Source organism: Entelurus aequoreus, linkage group LG16 (genome assembly GCF_033978785.1).
Source record: "Entelurus aequoreus isolate RoL-2023_Sb linkage group LG16, RoL_Eaeq_v1.1, whole genome shotgun sequence".
Taxonomy (NCBI): domain Eukaryota; kingdom Metazoa; phylum Chordata; class Actinopteri; order Syngnathiformes; family Syngnathidae; genus Entelurus; species Entelurus aequoreus.
Genome location: NC_084746.1, coordinates 39,029,162 through 39,047,343, shown reverse-complemented (window position 1 = coordinate 39,047,343; position 18,182 = coordinate 39,029,162). Strand labels below are relative to the sequence as shown.

The 18,182-nt window shown below is 40.5% G+C and overlaps 1 pseudogene; it reads left to right on the top strand.

Moving 5' to 3' along the window:
• The window catches only part of LOC133631212 (ephrin type-B receptor 1-like), a 475,430-nt pseudogene that overhangs the window by 407,069 nt on the left and 50,179 nt on the right, over positions 1-18,182 (top strand).

Genomic DNA, 18,182 nt, shown 5'->3' with positions numbered 1-18,182 from the left:
TCTCATACTTGCCAACCCTTCGGGAGACCCCAAATTTCAGTGCCCTTCCCGAAAATCGTCACGTCAGCTTTTCATCCAGTCCGAGTACTGGCCCAGGAACATAATATAGATGATAGATGATAGATGGGTTATACTTGTATAGCGCTTTTCTACCTTCAAGGTACTCAAAGCGCTTTGACACTATTTCCACATTTACCCATTCACACACACATTCACACACTGATGGCGGGAGCTGCCATGCAAGGCGCTAACCAGCAGCCATCAGAGGCAAAGGGTGAAGTGTCTTGCCCAAGGACACAACGGACGTGACTAGGAAGGTAGAAGGTGGGAATTGAACCCCAGTAACCAGCAACACTCCGATTGCTGGCACAGCCACTCTACCAACTTCATATGTGCGTCTTCTGCACGAACACACAAGTGAATGCATGCATACTTGATCAACAGCGATTCAGGTTACACTGAGGGTGGCCGTATAAACAAATTTAACACTGTTAGAAATATACGCCACACTGTGAACCCACACCAAACAAGAATGACAAACACATTTCGGGAGAACATCCGCACCGTAACACAACATAAACACAACAGAACAAATACCCAGAATCATTTGCAGCACTAACGCTTCCGAGACGTTACAAGGTGTGTGTGGGTGGGGGGGTTTGGTGGTAGTGGGGGTGTATTTTGTAGTATCCCGGAAGAGTTAGTACTGCAAAGGGTTCTGGGTATTTGTTCTGTTGTGTTTATGTTGTGTTACGGCACAGGAAACATAGAAGCAAGAACCAGGAATATCCAAACGTAACAGTTGCATGGAGAAAAAAATGAAGCCAGACTGAGCGTGGCAAGAAAGGTAAATAAATAGCTTTCTGATTAGTGGTCGACTGCAGGTGAGCGTGCCAACCACTAACCAGAGGCAGGTGAACCCAATTAATCCCCATAGAAACCAAAACAAAACCAGAGGTGCACAAAACAGGAACTCAGGGAGTCCAAAAATAACAGAACATAACTAAACAAAACATGATCCGGCCACAGATCATGACACTTTAATGTTGTGTAATTTAATAAAAACCTTATTTTCAAGCTGATTTTGCCTTGGTGGTGGGCCATGCTTGTTAGATTAAGGGAAAACCCTGCCTTAATCTGTTGTTGCTATGTGTTTTTTAGTAGACTGGAAATGTAATTGTTACGAGTATCATTGAAGAAAAAATTGCAATCTGAGTTTATTCTTTAACAGTCAGAGGCATCAGTTGAAGATGCCTCTGAGGAATGGCATTCCACTCCTAAATTAAGAGGCATTGACTATCAGTCAACAGGGTTGTGTTAGCTACTCTTTTGATTGATTGATTGACACTTTTATTAGTAGATTACACAATACAGTACATATTCCGTACAATTGACCACTAAATGGTAACACCCGAGAAAGTTTTTCAACATCTTTAAGTCGGGGTCCACGTTAATCAATTCATGGTACAAATAAATACTATCAGCTTAATACAGTCATCACACAAGTTAATCATGAGAATATATGCATTGAATTATTTACATTATTTACAATCTGGGGGCTGGGATGTGGAGGGGGTTGGGTCGGGGCGGGGTTAGGTTGGATTGCTACCAGCATATTTCAGTCATCAACAATTATATCATCTGAGAAATGGACATTAAAACAGTGTAGGTCTGACTTGGTAGGATATGTACAGCGAGCAGAGAACATAGTGAGCTCAGAAAGCATAAGAAAAAGTATATACATTTAATTATTTACATTTGATTAATTATAATCCGGGGAGGTGGGATGTGGTGGGGGGAGGGTGTTAGTCTAGGGTTGTAGTTGCCTGGAGTTGTTCTTTTAGAGCGGTTTTGAAGGAGGATAGAGATGCACTTTCTTTTACATCTGTTGGGAGTGCATTCCATATTGATGTGGCATAGAAAGAGAATGGGTTAAGACCTTTGTTAGATCGGAATCTGGGTTTAACATGGTTTGTGGAGCTCCCCCTGGTGTTGTGGTTATGGCGGTCATTTACGTTATGGAAGCAGTTTGACATGTACTTCGGTATCAGGGAGGTGTAGCGGATTTTATAGACTAGGCTCAGTGCAAGTTGTTTTACTCTGTCCTCCACCCTGAGCCAGCCCACTTTGGAGAAGTGGGTAGGAGTGAGGTGTGATCTGGGATGGAGGTCTAGAAGTAACCTGACTAGCTTGTTCTGGGATGTTATTCTCTTACCAAGTGCTGGTCCCACAAGTGTTCAGTTGATTCGAGGTCACCACTGTTGCATTTAATGATTACAAGCCAGTTTTCCAGTGATAAAGATTCCGCCCCAAAGCTTCACAATTCCACCAAAAGTGAAGATTTGGCACATCCCACAATGTGTTGTTTGATGTTTATATTCCTTGTGTCTACAGGTGTTCCTTCCAGCCCAAGGAATGTCATTTCCATCGTGAATGAGACCTCCGTGATCCTGGAGTGGCATTCTCCCAGGGAGACGGGCGGCCGGGACGATGTTGTTTACAACATCCTGTGCAAAAAGTGTCAGGCCGACCGCCGCGCCTGCTCCCACTGCGACGACAACGTGGAATTTGTCCCTCGTCAGCTGGGTCTGACCGAGACCAGGGTGTTCATCAGCAACCTTTTGGCGCACACGCTCTACAGCTTTGAGATACAAGCTGTCAACGGCGTGAGCAATAAAAGCCCCTATCCGTCCCAGCACGTGTCCATAGACATCACCACCAACCAGGCCGGTAAGTGGCTGTTTTGACAAGGTGTGATAATGATGAAGATGGGAATAATTAGCCTCAAGTCATCTTTTAATTATGCTTTACTGAATGTATTTTGTAAACCCCCCCCCTGCAAGTCAGGCTGCCACTTGCCCTTGCTGGAAAACTCTTGTTTTATTATTTATATACAATTTGTCTGAAACATTTCCGTTTTTTTTTTTTTTTTGCACACTGTGCATATCAGCTTCTCAGCTCACTGCATGACTGACTGCAGTGCCAAAGGGACTCCACATAGCTCAGCTGTGAATAATAATTGAAGGTTTGCAGCACAATGGTCGCTTGTAGAAGGGCAGGCAGGAATGCAATATCTCAAACAATTCAAACCTTGATTTCCGAACCCATCATTTTTTTAAACTTTTCGATTAACGAACTACTGATTGGATAAAAATATACTTTGGTCTACAAATTTTGTCTCCATTTATGAACGTTTCATCCAGTCATTGTGGGCGGGATGTTCATCCATTCAGTTAGCTACTGTGATACACTATATTGCTAATAGTATTTGGTCACCTGCCTTGACTGACATATGAACTTGAAGTGCCATCCCATTCCTAACCCATAGGGTTCAATATGATGTCGGTCCACCTTTTGCAGCTATTACAGCTTCAACTCTTCTGAGAAGGCTGTCCACAAGGTTGCGCAGTGTGTTTATAGGAACACCATTCTTCCAAAAGCGCATTGGTGAGGTCACACACTGATGTTGGTTGAGAAGACTTGGCTCTCAGTCTCCGTTCTAATTCATTCCAAAGGTGTTAAATCATGTTCAGGTCAGGACTCTGTGCAGGCCAGTCAAGTTCATCCACACCAGACTCTGTCATTCATGTATTTATGGACCTTGCTTTGTGTACTGGTGCACAGTCATGTTGGAAGAGGAAGGGGCCCGCTCCAAACTGTTCCCACAAGATGTGGAGCATGGAATTTTCCAATATGTTTTGGTATCCTGAATCATTCAAAGTTCCTTTCATTGGCCCAACTCTTGAAAAGCAACCCCACACCATCATTCCTCCTCCACCAAATTTCACACTCGGCACAATGCAGTCCGAAATGTAGCGTTCTCTTGGCAACCTCCAAACCCAGACACGTCCATCAGATTGCCAGATGGAAAAGCGTGATTCATCACTCCAGAGAAGGCGTCTCCACTGCTCTCGAGTCCAGTGGTGACATGCTTTACACCCCTGCATCCCACGCTTTGCATTGGACTTGGAGATTCATGGCTTAGATGCAGCAGACAGTTGACTTTGGAATATTTAAGAGCGAAGACATTTCACGACTGGATGTGTTGCACAGGTGGCATCCTATGACAGGTCCACGCTGGAAATCACTGAGCTCCTGAGAGCGGCCCATTCTTTCACAAATGTTTCTAGAAATAGTCTCCATGCCTAAGTGCTTGATTTAATACACCTGTGGCCGGGCCAAGTGATTAGGACACCCGATTCTCATCATTTGGATGGGTGGCCAAATACAATATAGTGTATTTTGTGGGCTACTTAAGTGTTCTTTTTTCAGATTTTTTTACAATATTTTTCTAGTTTTGCAAGCTCAATATGAGTTGAAAGAAATACGTTATTTACTGTTTGAAACATTCTTTAGTGAATTTTTGTATTCCGAATAATTTTAGCGACCTGCATGTTAAAGCTAAAGAGTTTTGTGATTTCAAACAGTGAGTGCACCACAGGGCTAGTGACTGTGTGTGTCGGCAGGGGGGCTGCATAAGGAGGACAGTTCAGCTCGCTGTTGTTGTTTTTTGGCTTTGTTTTTAAATAGAAAGTTGATCCATTGCCCCCTTGTTATGTCTGTTTGATATACACTTTATATTGTGTTCAAAGTGTACAAACCTTTACTAAAATATGGACTTTTGTTGAGGCATTTCCCTTGTTTATTATTGAGACATTTGCTTCAATATACAAACAAACCCTGTTCAAGAACCAATTAAGATTGTAAACTCAGGTTCCACTGCGCGATACTTAAAGGGGAACTGCACTTTTTTTTCTGGAATTTTCGTTGACAGTCATTATAAGAGAAAATAAGACAAACGTTTTTATTTGTATTTTTGCATTCTAACGTGTAAAAATCAGGTTTTTCGGTTACATTCTCTAACCTGTATAATAGCCAAGCTGTAGCAACATTGTTATTTTAAGAGTGAACTCTGAGAAACTATTTTTCTAGCGTAGCAACACATCGGCGTGTTACGGTATTAGCCGTGGAAGCCAACTACGGAAAGAGATAAGCTAGCTTATGTGTCAGCACGAATAGTGTTTGAGTTTGTAATACACAACACAATGCGATAAGACACCAATCTGTACTGAGTGAAAAACATGAACAATCATAATACAGTATCTGTAAAGTATTATTTCATGTTTTGTTTGTACACAGCTAGCTAGACGGTGTATGTTGTCTGTCATGATACACGCATGGCGTGCTGCATGTATCATGATCAATATTAAAGTGACTCACTCCATGGACAGTTGTTTGTTTGGTCCAGCTGGTCCTATTACGTTTTTTATGGTTTATTTGGGGTAAACACGCTATTTATGTCGAAATAGCTCGTCTCCAAATTCCACATTTATAGCGACGTCATTTTCACCTCACTGTTGGCTTCCGTCTCACCCTCTTCTTTGTGCTCGCTTCTAGAAACAGTAGTTAATCCTCTTTTTATTGAGCTTTAAAAAGATAAGATTGCGAATCCTCATTTGTCCAAAAATAGTCGTCCTCGTTGTTTGTTACCGAGTCCGCCATGATTAGAAAACACAAGCGTTTTGTATTCGGAAGTAGGAACACACTGGAAGTCAGACGTGCGCTGTGCCAAAGATTTAGTTCTGGCAATGGTTAAAATGACCAAAATACGTTAAATATTGAACATATTACATATTGTTATGAAGGTGTCTGTTACTACATTATATATATACTTGCAGTGTGTATATAAAACATATTACATATTGTTATGAAGGTGTCTGTTATTTCATTATTTTTATACTTGCAGTGTGTATGTTGTACATATTACATATTGTTATGAAGGTGTCAGTTACTACATTATGTATATACTTGCAGTGTGTATATTGTACATATTGTTATGAAGGTGTCTGTTACTACATTATATATATACTTGCAGTGTGTATATTGTACATATTACATATTGTTATGAAAGGCCTACTGAAATGTCATTTTTTTATTTAACCGGGGATAGCAGATCCATTCTATGTGTCATACTTAATCATTTCGCGATATTGCCATATTTTTGCTGAAAGGATTTAGTATAGAACAACGACGATAAAGTTTGCAACTTTTGGTCTCTGATAAAAAAAAGCCTTGCCCCTACCGGAAGTAGCGTGACGTAGTCAGTTGTTCGCCTCCTCATATTTTCCTATTGTTTTCAACGCAGCTAGAGCGATTCGGACCGAGAAAGCGACGATTACCCCATTATTTGAGCGAGGATGAAAGATTTGTGGATGAGAAACGTTAGAGTGACGGACTAGAATGCAGTGCAAGTCATATCTTTTTTCGCTCTGACCGTAACTTAGGTACAAGCTGGCTCATTGGATTCCACACTCTCTCCTTTTTCTATTGTGGATCACGGATTTGTATTTTAAACCACCTCGGATACTATATCCTCTTGAAAATGAGAGTCGAGAACGCGAAATGGACATTCACAGTGACTTTTATCTCCACGACAATACATCGGCGAAGCTCTTTAGCTATTGAGCTAACGTGATAGCATCTGGCTCAAATGCAGATAGAAACAAAATAAATAAATCCCTGACTGGAAGGATAGACAGAAGATCAACAATACTATTTAACCATGTATATGTAACTACACGGTTAATAATTCTCAGCCTGGCAAAGCTTAACAATGCTGTTGTTAACGACGCTGAAGCTAACTTATCAACTTAGAGCTATGATAAAAGAGCTATGATAAACTTAGAGCTATGACAAAAACATTAGCGCTCCACCTACGCCAGCCAGCCCTCATCTGCTCATCAACACCCGTGCTCACCTGCGTTCCAGCGATCGACAGGGCGACGAAGGACTTCACCCGATCACAGTTGCGGTTGGCGGATAGCGTTGACTAGCGCGTCTGCTATCCAAGTAAGTCCTCCTTGTTGTGTTGGTACAGCCAGCCGCTAATACACCGATCCCACCTACAACTTACTTCTTTGCAGTCTCCATTGTTCATTAAACACATTGCAAAAGATTCACCAACGCAGATGTCCAGAATACTGTGGAATTATGAGATGAAAACAGAGCTATTTTGTATTGTTTTCAATGGGGTACCGATACTTCTGTTTCACTGGCTACGTCACGCGCATACGTCGTCATCCAAAGCCGTTTTCAACCGGAAGTGTGGCTGGAAATTTAAAATTGCACTTTATAAGTTAACCCGGCCGTATTGGCATGTGTTGCAATGTTAAGATTTCCTCATTGATATATAAACTATCAGACTGCGTGGTCGGTACTAGTGGGTTTCAGTAGGCCTTTATGAAGGTGTCCGTTACTACATTATATATATACTTGCAGTGTGTATACAAAACGTTGATGGAGGGTTTTGAAGGCTACAACGGTGATTCCCATTAGCCAAATCTTTCAAGCGTTTTTTATCATCTTTAAAATCCTAATTTAAAAAAAGGCGTGCGTTCTTGTCTCTCATAGTGATTGTAAAAGATAGGCAACATTTTTTAAAAAAGTGCAGTTCCACTTGGTATATTTTAGAACGCGGTATATATTTGAGACAACACCACCATACCGGGATCTTTTGATGTGCCTTTGTTATGGCCGTTTGCTCTTCTATGCGCCTGACAGGCGAAACACAGGGCATTCTGTTTGGCTCGCCCCAACCCCTTGCGTGTTTACAGGGGCTTCTCTGATGACGCACTATGACGCGCATCAATCTGATTTTTTTTTTTAATATGGCGACACAATGCTGACTTCTCCACTCCAGAGTGATGCAATGCTTTGGACAGCAACTGCATTTGGCTATTGGTGAGCTTTATTTACACATAAACTAATTTGTTTGAGAACCCATATCTCTCCTTGTAATCTCATCTGTTTATGTTGTTCACTTCTGTTAGCGTTTTAGCATTGCAGCTCTTTGCGTCAAATGTTTAGCTACTCCTCGGTTTATAAGTGCTTCTCCCCATAGCCTGTGCAAATTAAGCTACTGTAGTGTAGCGGCTGGGTGGCTGAAGAGTAGTTTTAAAGGCGGTGAGCTAGTAGAAGCTACATCTATCCTGTGCACAAACGTGAGGCTATAAACCTAACATTCATAAACAAAATGAACGAAAATTGCTTTGACATAGTGACGGCTAACTAATTACTTAAGAATAAACAGCACATTATGCTACTACTTCCAACTCAAATAATCTGAGTACGCACAACACTGGTTATCTAGCCGTAAAAAGACGGCCTGTCGCCACCACGTCTCCACCTCACCACTGCCACCACAGCCTCGGGGGGCAATAGACTACAGACTCTGATTACATAGAACACATATTTATTAAAAAATAACCAAATAATATGTTATAATAAAAAAAAAATGTAGCATTTCAAAATAACATCCATTTGCTGAATGGCGATGTACGATATATATCTCGATATGTTTTCCTTAAAGTAAAAACAAAACCCAAAACAGTCCTAGTTACCTGAGATACTAAGTATATCATTATTATGACTTAGTAAGTCAATATTTTGACCTAATAATTTACTAAGTCAAAATAATGACTTACTAAGTCAAATTAATGACATACTGTAAGTAAGCGTTTGCAATAAGCATTTGAAAAAAATAGTTAAAAGTGGGGCCACATGCTGACATATACTCAACTCATCATGCTTAATTTAATACAGCATTTGGGAAGCCTGTAGTTGATTTTTATTATGTAAATGTTATATGTTTATTAACATGTGATAGCAGGGACCCTGGCATTCAAAACTAGGCTGCTACATTACTAATGATTAATGTAACTATAGCTGAAAAAATAGTACAATAGCAATAGGAGAGACTATTCATCCCTGAAAACCATACGGTTCATGTAGGCTTTATGATGCAGTTACATTATTATTTTAGCCTATAGGAGACAGCTTTAGGAAACTCTTCATTTAACATAATGTCGTTGTTTGCTGCTTCAACACAGCTCATTCAACACAGAAAAAGGTAAAGTGAAATTAATTAATTTTAATTAAAGTACCAATGATTGTCACACACACACTAGATGTGGTGACATTTGTAACTTAGTTGTTAACTGTAGGTCAATAATGATTGTCTTTCTTTCAGACAGACAGGTCTTTGCTGTCCGTTTCATGTGGGGCGCACACACACACACACACACACACACACACACACACACACACACACACACAGACACACACACACACACACACACACAAACAAACAAACAAACAAACACGCACGCGCACACCGCACAGAGAGCTAATGTTACGCTAAAAGCTAATTAGCCTTCACCTCAACGACCGCGAGCAAGCTCAGCTGCCGCTTATGTTGCTAAAACGTCAACGGGCTCATAGTGATGTTACTAGTAGTTTAGCTGTAGAGGACTGGGAGGTGTTTATTATAATTTGGGGAGAGTCCGCTGCCTTATGCTTACCTGCTAAACACCTTTCTACTCACCCCACCGTCTCTTCTCTCTGCCTGCCTGTGCCATGCGCTCTGAATACGCACTGCTGATTGGATGTTACTGTTCTGCGTGTAACCAATCAGATGGTTCTGTGGGTGGGACAATCTTGCACAGCAGAGAGACGTACTGACAGGGGATGTGGAGCATTGATTGATTGAAACTTTTAATTAGTAGATTGCACAGTACAGTACATATTCCGTACAATTGACCACTAAATGGTAACACCCGAAGAAGTTTTTCAACTTGTTTAAGTCGGGGTCCACGTTAATCAATTCATGGTAGCAGTTTGTTAAGGCGTTAGTTTAGGCGGTGGCTCTTTGTTGTTAAGGCGGGAAACCCTGCTGTACTCACACTAAAAATACCGTGGTATCAGTTTTGGTTCATATCGCCCAACGCTAATACAAATAAATATAATTATTATTTGATATACAGATTATTCTATGACAGGCACCGTCTTCTTTTCCTGTGTGGTTTATTTTCAGATCAAACCAATGATAGAAATAGCCACATTTTAGGATTTATGCAGTTCCTGCTTTTTAACAATGGCTACTACTCCTCTACTTCCATTTGGATGTTTATAAATCCTCAATGATATTATTTTATTTTTATATCTGTTTGAGGCTCACATCTGCAGCTTTCAGGCTGACAAGTCTCCTTGTTGTTTTCCTTGGGTCTTAGCTTAATTAGACTTTTTTTTTGGAACACAACGTCGCACAGCGAGTCTCCGCTTCTGTCGTCACAGAAGGCTACACCCCACTAAAAACCTGTCTGTAAATCTTCAGATTCACAGAGACGCGCTGGCCTGATCTCTAAGTTAACACAAGCAAGGAGTGAAGCAGGTTTAGATGCCTTTATGTGTATTAAATTACATTGAGTGCTTATATGAGAGCCTGAGAGCTGTTATTTTTGTGACGTGTTATTCTTAGTCGGGTTCTCACGGCAACAGACATGTTGAACGGCAGCCTTCACCTTTATGGTTGTCTAATGGCTGGCCAGGTTCGTCAATACTTTAATGTCAGCGAGCCTGCAGGAGGCTTCAAGATAAATACCCGGACAACTTCTGTTCTGATCTACTGTATCATGCATGTGTATGTGTGTGCATGTGTCTTTCTCCCTGTGGTGGAGCTCCAGCCGACCATTAAAATTGACCTTCATCCTATTACGTCTACCATTTTGTGTCTGACGAGGATGTTGTTTTGACCAGCCTTTTCTTGGAGCGATTGTCGTGCTCACACAAGAATAAGTACCGAAAATAAAGGGCGAGTAATCTATATGGTTTTCAAGGTAAAGTGATGTTGCAGTGAGGTGAAAGACGAGCTGTAGTTGAGGGGTAATGGTGATGTAAACTCTTGCGTATTTACCCTTGGAGGAGCCTCATGTTGTCTGGTTTTCGGTCCATGCTGTGTAGGCCACTATTTTGCATTTGTTTTTTGTGGTATCTAGGTTTTTGTTAGAGATCAGTTCCAAAAGGTCGGACAAACGCCAAATCGTACAAAAACCAAAGCAGTTTTCCCCATGAGGAATAATGTAAATGCAATTAATGCTGTTATTCCAAACACTCAAAAAATATTAACACAAAACACATTTTATTTTGAGGCTGAGTCACAAACCTGTTGGATATTTTTTTGGAGAACTCGATTCCACAAAACGGACTGTTTATAATCGAGATAGTATATGAAAACCAGCTTAAAAATTTTAGCAAACGTTTTGGCCGAAAATTAAACAATACGAAAAGTGAGATACGTACAAACCAAGGTATCACTGTACGTGTTATATTAAGTTGCAACAAAAACTATGCCTAGGCAACGCAACGTTCCGGTTGTTAAAGCGAGATCAGCGGTCCACCGTGGCTTGTGGTTTGTTGGCACTAAGAAAGGAGGCAAAGATGCAGGCGTACGAAGCGAGGAAGGAAGCCCGGCTGGCGTACAGGTCTGGAACTATACACGCTGGCTGAAATTAAACTTCTACTGTGTCTTAACTTTCTAATGCTAGATCCTTGACGTATATATGTGCATATTAACAAAAGAAGGCTTTTTTACTCTGTATGATGTAAATAACTTTGCTGCGCGGCTGTTTAGAGTTGTAAACAATTAGAGGCTCAATGCTATAAGGTACGCCACGGGCCCACTTCGTGAACGTAATAACGGATTATATGATTTACTCATCCATTGCCAAACATAGTAGGCACTGATCCAATTAAAACTAGGTTTCAGGAAAATCATTCTTTATTTTGCCAGAGGATGGTGATGCTATTGTCTTACAGTGGAAGGCTAAGATAACTACACAACAACTCGAGACTAGATCTGAACAATCTAAGTCTAAGAGAACGAACTGATGAAGCCTACTCGGATGAGCGGCGAAACATCTTCGAAGACAAACAATCCAGTTGCGATCGATTGAATGCCCTGAGATAACTCGAACTAACATTGCTAACGAATCGTTCACACATTTTTAACCTACTGTTATTACTTACTGTTTCATTGTCTTCTCCGTTTGCCATAGATAGTAGTCACAGAGCCTGCCATTAAAAGTAGTATATTTTTGTGAAAGTTTGTGGGTGAAGCAGAACTCTTCTTGGAACACACTCAAAGCAACTTCTTCACAGTTGAAGGTACATTTCCACAAAACAAAAAAGTTAGCCAGGCACTTCTTACTTCTTCAGATGGGACTGGAGGTTCGGATCGTGTCCTGTGTTGAGTAATACAACCAATAACAGCATTTTCGTTCTTCAAATTGAATCTCTCATTTTTTATTTTTTCATTTATTCATTTATTTCAGGCAATGCCATAAAAAAAAAGTACACGGTTGACAACATGTAATAATATACATTAATATAATGCAAAAGGTAATGTACAGTATGTAAGCATGATGGTCCAGTTTTGCCTGAAAGGGAGTGGGAAGAAGATAATTTATCTAATCCCACCCCCAGTTCTCAATTCAGTGATTAATACATTGTGTTTCACTGTTACTTTGTTTAAGGATTATACACATGTGTACCATAGTGGCATTACCACATGTAACAATAATTATTACACTGTAACAATAATTTGTATCAACAATGTAAGAAGAATGAATATATCAACAATGGTAATAGACAAAATACCAACAATGGTAATAGACAACATTGCAATAATGGTAAGGAAACATTGAGCACATGTTAACACTTTGAGACAGAGTACAACAGCACGTCAAATTAAATACTCTCATCTCTATATTTGAACCAGACCCTATGTGTGTATACTAGTTTAAATTGATTAATAGTTTGGCATTGCTTGTGTTGTAAGTCCAGTTTGTCCCATAGTTTTACTCCGCATACAGACACACAAAAACGTTTACGCGTGGTTTGAGCTCTCGGCAATGAGAAATACCCAAAGCCTCTCAAGTTATGAGCCTGCACTCGTCTTATAAAAAAACGTTGTAGATTAGGCGGCAATAATTTGTTAAATGCTTTATATAAGATTATTGATGTATTATATACAAGATCATCAAATTTGAGCAACTTTGATTGCACAAACAGATTATGAGTATGTTCTAAATAACCAATGTTGTGAATGATCCACACTGCTTTTTCTGTAATATAATCAGAGGATGAATTGTGTTGTGGTAAGTATTCCCCCATACTTCAACACAATATGTAAGGTATGGGAGTACCAAGGTGCAGTATAGAGTACGAGTGCATTTTCATTGAGGTATAGTTTTGCTTTGTTTATAATTGAGAGGCTTTTGGATATTTTTGTTTTAATGTGTCTGACATGAGGTTTCCATGATAGTTTACTATCAATTATTACTCCCAAAAATGTATTCTCATTTATGATTTCAATTTGGGTACCATCAATAATTATTTTCTGTTCAGACGTTATTTTGCGATTTCCAAACATCACTATCTTAGTTTTATTTATATTCAAGGATAATTTATTTGTGTCCAACCATTTTTTTACTATGTTTAGTTCTGTGAATTATTGTATTTATGAGCTCATTGTAGTCATCACTACTGTAGAATATATTTGTGTCGTCTGCAAATAGTATACATTTCAGTACTTTGGATGTATTAAACATATCATTAATATACACATTAAATCATCTTGAGCATTTTGTCGTCCAAATAACAGATGTGTGTGCATGAACTAACAATGGTGGACGCAAGCAAGTGAGTCTGGGTAGATTTATGCTATATATGGATAATACGCTGACGATATTTCCAACTGGTGACGTAACCAACTGTGCACATTACAACCAGGCCGTTTGGAGGAAGCAGGAAGGAAGGCAAGATTGTTCTATAAATATCTCTGCAATGCCTCCACGCTTTGATTTCAAACTTTTGGGACTTATGCAGATCCCAAATGCACAACAGCAGGTGGTAAGAATGATGGTTTTGCATGATAGGGCCCCTTTAAAGAGCCTTAAGGTGGTGGGCTCATCTAGCTTCGGGGTGGGGTCAGAGGCATTATTATAGCTGTGAGGAGCCAAAGTGACCAGACATCACAGGCCCCCTGCTCAACCCCTTCCAGTTTGCCTATCGGGCAAACAGGTCCGTGGAAGCTGTAGTCAATACGGGACTGAACCACATCCTGCATCACCTTGGTTCCCCAAGGAGCTACACTAGAATCTTGTTCGTGGACTACAGCTCTCCATTTAACACCATCATTCCGTATATCCTGCACCGCAAACTCACCCAGCTCACAGTGTTGGCTTCCACCTGTCAGTTGATCACTAACTTCCAAACTGACAGGAGGCAGCAGGTAAGGCTGGGGAGCATTACATCCAGCACTGGTGACCTCATCGGTACAGTATGTTCTCTCCCCACTGCCTTTCTTCCTCTACACCAGTGACTGCACCTCAGGGGAGGTTTAAAACTGCCTCAGGAACGGACGTTCATTTTTATACCTCCATATTTCAGTCTGTTTCAGTCTGGTCTGTATCTGCAACAAAGATGGACACACAACGGACAATCAGGACATATCATTGGTGTTGACTTTCCCCCCCATCCAGGACTTGTACAGGTTCAGTCAGGAAACAGGCAGGTAGCATCACTGCAGACCTCTCACACCCTGGTCACAAACTGTTAACTCCTCCTCTCCGGCAGACATTACAAATCTTTGTTCGCCAAAACAACCCGTCATAAGAACAGTTTCTTCCCCCAGGCTTTCAATCTGATAAACACTATAAAATAACTCTATTTGGTCACTGTGTAAGCATGTTCATGTCATCATCTTTTGGTTTTGCTCTATTCACCACTGCACTTCTATTTTTTAGTCTTGCACATATTAGTTATTCAAGTACTTGTTTATAGTTAATTGTTAAAGGCCTACTGAAATTAATTCTTTTTATTTAAACGGGGATAGCAGATCCATTCTATGTGTCATACTTGATCATTTTGCGATATTGCCATATTTTTGCTGAAAGGATTTAGTAGAGAACATCGACGATAAAGTTTGCTACTTTTGGTCACTGATAAAAAAAAAGCCTTGCCTGTACCGGAAGTAGTGTGACGTCACAAGTTGAAAGGCTCCTCACATTTCCCCATTGTTTACACCAGCAGCGAGAGCGATTCGGGCCGAGAAAGCGACGATTACCCCATTAATTTGAGCCAGGAGGAAAGATTCGTGGATGAGGAACGTGAGAGTGAAGGACTAGAGTGCAGTGCAGGACGCATCTTTTTTCGCTCTGACCGTAACTTAGGTACAAGCTGGCTCATTGGATTCCACACTCTCTCCTTTTTCTATTGTGTATCACGGATTTGTATTTTAAACCACCTCGGATACTATATCCTCTTGAAAATGAGAGTCGAGAACGCGAAATGGACATTCAGTGACTTTTATCTCCACGACAATACATCGGCGAAGCACTTTAGCTACGGAGCTAACGTGATAGCATCGTGCTTAAATGCAGATATAAACTAAATAAATAAACCCCTGACTGGAAGGATAGACAGAAGGTCAACAATACTATTAAACCATGGACCTGTAAATACACGGTTAATAATTTCCAGCTTGGCGAAGCTTAACAATGCTGTTGCTAATGACGCCATTGAAGCTAACTTAGCAACAGGACCTCACAGAGCTATGATAAAAACATTAGCGCTCCACCTACGCCAGCCAGCCCTCATCTGCTCATCAACACCCGTGCTCACCTGCGTTCCAGCGATCGACGGAAGGACGAAGGACTTCACCCGATCATCCGTGCGGTCGGCGGCTAGCGTCGGATAGCGCGTCTGCTATCCAAGTCAAAGTCCTCTTGGTTGTGTTGCTACAGCCAGCCGCTAATACACCGATCCCACCTACAACTTTCTTATTTGCAGTCTTCATTGTTCATTAAACAAATTGCAAAAGATTCACCAACACAGATGTCCAGAATATTGTGGAATTTTGAGATGAAAACAGAGCTTTTTTGTATTGGATTCAACGGTGTCCAAATACTTCCATTTAACTATTGACGTCACGCGCATACGTCATCATACATAGATGTTTTCAACCGGAAGTTTAGCGGGAAATTTAAAATTGCACTTTATAAGTTAACCCGGCCGTATTGGCATGTGTTGCAATGTTAAGATTTCATCATTGATATATAAACTATCAGACTGCGCGGTCGGTAGTAGTGGGTTTCAGTAGGCCTTTAATATGTATTGTTTACATTGAACGAAGAGAGCACCAAGTCAAATTCCTTGTGTGTTAAACATACTTAGCCAAAAACACTGATTCTCATTCTAATTCCAGTTCTGAATAAATTAATTGAGCAAACCAGGACACATTTGACGATCAATGAAGAATGAGTTAGAGGGAAGGCAACCAAACAGAAACCATGACAGTGAAGGAACTTGAAGAGAAAAAGTGTCTTTTTACCAGGGTGGCCTAATGGTGCTTTGACAGGCTAATAGCACGCTTGACAGATAGATGGAGACTAAGAAATGCCAATGTCTATTGTTGCACTCGGCAGCAGTAATGAAGTGTAATCTGCCAGGACGGTGTCCTGCGTTGTGTGGCCTTTTGTTGCCATGTAATTGCCTTGTTGCTGTTACACAAGGGGACACTGAAGATGCTGAATTCTCTGGGAAAGAAAATATATTAAAAATAACCAAATCTATTCTCGCTTATGTTGACAAAAAAACGTTGAAAGTTTTCCCTGCAATTACATATGTCATTGGAATGAAATAACTTTGGCATTTAATTGGAACCTGACATGCCGGATGGTTTGTTTCACAAATTAATTTCTTTCATAAATCAGTCTGGAGAAGAACCAGACACTTTAAAAGGGGAGAAAAAAGATGGAAGGTGATCAGACGAACGTTGTCACCCCTATTACGGGCCCATCACTTTTGCAAGTAGGCGTGCAGCGCTGCCAAAGATTGAACTACAATATTCCTGAGGGATTTGGCATTTACTGTAATTATATTTTTCATGAATTAAAATTGGGAGACACTGGCGGCTGATTCATTGTTATTTTGTCACCATGTTAAAAGGTGTGGTACAATCTACGTCTGAGTGTTCTGGAACTTCTGCTTCAATGCAACTAAAATTATGCTGCTCATGGCAGGAATGTAGCTCAACTTGACATAGATACTGATGTTGTCTTCTTTCGACAGCAAACTAGCTGAGACTAAATCAACAGTGCTTTTGCTATTTGCAACCAACCAATGCTCTCTGTTTAATGACAATCAAATTCACACTGTCGATTAATTAACAGGGTTCGTAAATAGAAAAGTTTGTTTATCCAAACAAATTTATTCTTAAACAATGTAAACATCAATAGTGGGTTCCAGCCTCAACTAAAGTCCACACTTTAGTCAAAGTTGGGACACTGTGAAAACAATATAAAGCACCATACAGTCCTGTATCTCAAATTAACATAACGGAGGGGTGATGGATCAACTTTTTATTTAATAACAAAGCCAAAACAACAACAAGCTAAACTGTTCTTCCTGTATGCAGCGGTCCTGCCAACATGCACCCGCATTGTCACTAGCTATGTGGTGCACTCACACTTTGAAATCACAAAACTCCTTAACTTTAACAGCCAGATTGCTACAATGGTTCTTAATAAAACACAACATAGAATTCCCCTTGTCAGATAATCTTCTTGGCGTACAGCAAAAGAAAGGAGTCGGGGAGGCAGTGTCGACAATGCAGAATGTGCTGACAAACTTTGAGCACCAGAGATCGATCAGCCCGCCCACTATGGATGTGCTGCCGGGCACAAAAAGGCTCGTATGCGATGCACACAATAGGCGAATTAAATGTTTGTACTTTGAGACTATTTTTCTTTGTTTGTATATGTGTATTATTATTATTACAGAGGTTTATTTGAAATAGAGACAGATACAAAAACATAGACATCTGAAACAGGCATTATATGGAGGAAAAGCGGACGTGACTGAGGACAGCATGCGGACGTTAAAGGGTGAAGGTTTCAGGTGAGAGAGGACGCTGAAGGCACGCCCCCAGTGAGCATATAGTGCTGCCATGTGCGTTGTAAATAAAACAAATTGCAGACAAACACATCACCAACATGGACGAGGTGCCGCTTCCCCAAAAAAGCGCAGTTCCCCTTTAAATGTCTTATTATTATAATCAAATGACACCAGTCATTTCAGTGAGCTAATTTTCTAATATAAGTGATTTGGCCCACTTACAATGAAAATACCCAAAACAATCTTGTTTTTTATTAGCTTTGTACTAGTATTGTATGTCTGGGTGGGGGTCATGCTTTGGAAATAATGTGTACTCCTTTCAGAGATCACATTTAATTCCCCTTAAAACATTCACACGTTGCACAATGCGATGTAAGCATGGGATAAAG